Genomic DNA, 4,583 nt, shown 5'->3' on the forward strand with positions numbered 1-4,583 from the left:
GTTTAATTCAAATAATGGAAACTATTCAACAATCTTATAAATCTGCAGCCCGTACAGAGAAATAAACTCTCAGAATATTAAGTTTTATTACTTCGGAGCTTTTATTTTCCATAGTTAATAATTATTACATGCTCAGAGATATGTGGAAAATAAAGGCAGACGTTTGTTTGTCGTCAAAAGCTACCTCAAAATGATATATCATACGAGGTCATTTTTATTTAAAATTTTGTGCCTGAATCCAAGATGGTGGACGTAAAGATATACCTAATCTCAGTCACTACTCAGTAACAGGTATGGATCTACTTCTACAACCTCTATCCAAAATATGATTCCTTTCCCTCAGCCATTTTTAAATTACAAGAGTTTATTACAAACTTTTGCCATATACTATACATTGTAAATGCATTCAGATGTTTAGGTCGCTTGGGGGTCGGTTAAATATCCTTCGATTGAGCCCATTTTTTTCACAGATTAATTTGGTCCGACATGGAACCATTTAGGGGTTGGGAGCAAAGAAATTCGGAAATCGAAAATTAAGGACCACCCTAATATAAAGCAAAATAGAAGAACACTGGCCCCTAATCCTTAATGCAGTTAGAAAGAGCACTATTTTTCGATCTACGATATGAATAGCTCAAAATTGACATTTTTGGACATTGGCCCTGTTAAGGTCCAGATATGCAGCTAGTTAGAACGAAGTAATTCAACGTGGGTATATGAAAATACAGTGAAACTGGTAACTTCGTTCTTCGGCATTTTTGTAACTTCGGCTTCATTCTTATGGAATCGACATTTTCTCATATAAGATTTGTTTTACTTGTTACTCTGTAAGTTGGCTACTTGTCTAAGTTGGAGCTAGCAGCATCGTAGCAATGTCATTGTAATACTATTACTATCTGCGTAATTTGGCTTCATTCTTATGGAATCGGGATTTTCCCATAAGACTTATATTACTTATTACTCTCTAAGTTGGCTACCTGTGTAACTTTGAACTGACAACATTGAAACGTTATTCCAATGCTATAAATGTTAAATTCACCTCGGTATTTTCGATACCTACTGATCTTTATTCTTTAGAAAACACTTTCAAAATATCTTTCACTCTTGAATGCTTCGAAAATGAAAAGGACTTTTATTTGTTTATTTTTTGTAGTATAATGTCTCTCGGTTATATCCTTTAGGCTAAAGGAGACAGGTGATTAATGAAAGTAAATGATTGTGAAATATAAATTTTTGTGGTCTCTCATCTCTCAGGAGTCGAATCCGGCATCACACACACGCACTAGCCACTTGGCCAGTGGAGAGGGCTGGGTTGTATATCTCGAAAAGTCAAAAAACTCAAAGATATTCTAAACGATAAGGAAATGAATGGAAGATTGCTGTAGCTAGTGACCTTTGTACCTTGAGAGGTACACCGATATTTTTCAATCAGAATCAAACACAACACCCGGCCCGGCCCGTGGACCGGGCTTGGGCGGGCCGACTCTGTTATTTCTTTGGGCCGGGCTGGGCTTGGGCGGGCCGACACTGATTTCTCTTCAGGTCGGTCCGGGCTGGGGCCGATTAATTGCAATTCTTTAATAATTATTGACTTTCGTTAAACGATAATTGGAATAAAGCCAAACGTTGAAGAAGTGTGCCCGTGAAAAATGTTACAAAGAATGCAATAGTTATTTACAGTTTGTGTTGCTTAGCGGTCCCACAATCATTATAGAGGATTTCAGGCATTGCGCGGTAAATTGAGCTCTGACCTTGACCTTCACTGAACCCAAATATGACAAGAAGGGGTGGGAAAGTTTTGCCTGTCGCTAAACAATATTGCCATCTTCACTTTATGCTAAAAATCAATTAAGTTAGATTTTTGTTACAGGAAATGGAGTTTTTGTTCTCTCGATGACAGGCAAAGTTTTAGGAGGCAATGGTACCATTCGGGAGGCAAGCGTCAGGTTGAGAACCAAAGTTTAGAAAATGTTTCTGAGGTTTAGGTCAAGTTTAATACTAAATTTTGAGAAAGATTGGGGCTCGAGCTAATTTTTTAAAAAATTTATCGGGCCGGGGTCGGGCGAAAAACTTCTAAAATTTATCGGGCCCGGACCGGGCTTGGGCCAAGAATTAAAAAAAACACATCGGGCCGGGCCGGGCTCGGGCCGAAAATCTCCAAAACTTTTCGGGCCCGGGCTGGGCCGGGCCTAGGTACATTCGGGCTGGATTGGGCTCGGGCCGAAAATTTCGGCCCGTGCAGGTCTCTAGTATCAGGCAATCTCTTCAGTAGGGAATGTTAGAGTCAATTATGTGAAACAGAGTAAAAAAGATTAGCTAAACTTGGCAGATGGAAGAGTCAACATATCATTTTGAAATTATACAAAGTAAAGCAGCTTGTATAGCTCAACTTAAAACTAGAATTACACAGGCAGTATTCTTATATGCAAGATTTACAACATACAAAGACACCTAAGTGATATCTTAATCAAAACCTAAATGTATCTTTTAACTTATTCTGGGTGCTAAGGAGGTAATTATGTCTATAGTCTTCTTGAACTGTTGCAGCCACTTGTGTGCTTTGCTACGGGAAAGTCACTGATATGAAGAGCAAATCACTTGATGGAAACTTCTGGAACTTTTGGTACGAAGGTTCTTTATAAAATTGAAAAGAGGGTAGTTTTACAAGTGGTTTCACAAGTGATTCGATCATCATGTGAGTGATCTACTTGTTGAAAAAGGCTACAGAACAATTGGCTGAAATAGTTCAAGAAAGTCTTATAGACGCTATTAAACCGTCTTTTAAAATTTTGTGGTTATGCTATGTGTTATCTATGATTTATGTAGAACGGGACGTACGCGAGAGGTATCGTAATCATAGCAATAACCAACTTTCGTAGAAATCTAGACATCGATAGTTCGTACACCAATATTCATGAACATTCTTTTTATTATTATTATTATTATTGAGAATAGGATTTTCGGGAAATGTTTTTAATGTGTAACTTCTCAACACTGACTTATGGCTAGGCATTGACAAATATGAAAGATATATATAGCTCAGAATATTGATGTAGAGAATAGATGATTGATAGAATCCAAGAGAAGTAGATCAATCTGTTGGGCCCAGCACTAAAATGATGTTGCTCTTGGTAAGTCTTTAGTCGCAAGTACTGTCGACTACGAAAAGTGAAGTGGTTTTGATTCTCGACTCGAGATAAGGACATTGACTTCCTGTATTCGTGGTTGGTGAAATCGTGCGGATGTGTACCTATGAATCTACTTCTCTCATCATTTTCTCAGCACATGAACTTACACGTTGACTTGTGGAAGGTAGCTAACTTCAGTACTTGGAAACAATTTCGAAGGCAGAATTACATAGCAGTTTTTAGAGGTAAAGAATCCATTAATTAATCATAATTGAGTTCTGAAGTTTTCTTTCACTGTTCTTAGTTAGTTATTTGAAGAGTAATGAACTAAAAATACAATCACGAACAAAATTACGTTGAATTAATAATAATTACGTTGAATAGCGTCCGTGAAAATATATCGAAAAATTCGTCAATATCTTTTTGTAAATAACATGAAAAAATGAAATGAAATCTTCGAGTTTTATGTCCCATGGTTATGCCGGCTAGGCTAAAGGAGACGGTGATTATGAGAAATTAATGAAATGGTGGAATGAAGAAAGTAGGAGGAAACGGGAGAGCCCCGAGGAAACCCACGCACACGGTGTTTGTCCACCACAAAGTTCACTTGGCGGGAGCAGAGTTTGAACCTGGGACCCCATGCACCAGAGGTAAAAGCTCTATCACTGAGCCACCGCGGCCCCTGCAAATAACATGGAAGTAGTTATGAAGTGTCATTTGACATCATATCATAATTCGAAATCCGATTCCAAATAAACTGTTCGCTTTCTTTCGTGTTGTGTGATAGTATTTTGATTATTTTCTAATAATTCATTTTCCATTCCTGTTTCTGGCTTTCTTCTATATATAAATGCAAGATAATTAAAAAAAAAATGATGATACCTATTTGAAACAGGAATATTTGAGAAAATATAAATAGTACAACTAAAAGTCTAAAGTTCTCTACAAATGTTCAATGTCATCCACCACTGGCACGAAAATCATAGCGTTACTCAAATACTTGGGCAGGCATTTCAACTATCATGGATGATGCAACAGTGGTGATCCGATTTTTCAGTTCTTCCAGGTCGTCTAAGTTTAATGTCCCACGGTTATACACCGAGGCTAAGGAAGATGGTAATTGTGATACTGGAATGAAGAAAGTGTGAGGAAACGGAAGAACCCCGAGCTAGGATCGAACCAGGGACCTCACGCGCCAGAGGAGCGGTCTGCCACTAAGCCATCGCGGACCTCGTCTGGGTATTGTGGTAATGATGGTACCTAAACTGTCCTTAATGTGTCTACAAGTCGTCACAGGGAGGCATATCCGGTGATCAGAAACCCACATGAAAAGTGTCAGGGCGTTAGCACCCTGGCGACCAATCCAGCTGTTCGGAAGATTTTCATTGAGAAATTGTCGCACATGACAACGCCAGTGAAGGAATACTCCATCTTGTTGAAGAATGGAGGTTTTTC

The sequence above is a fragment of the Thermobia domestica genome, chromosome 4, assembly GCF_964235325.1.
Source record: "Thermobia domestica chromosome 4, izTheDome1.hap1.1, whole genome shotgun sequence".
NCBI lineage: Eukaryota > Metazoa > Arthropoda > Insecta > Zygentoma > Lepismatidae > Thermobia > Thermobia domestica.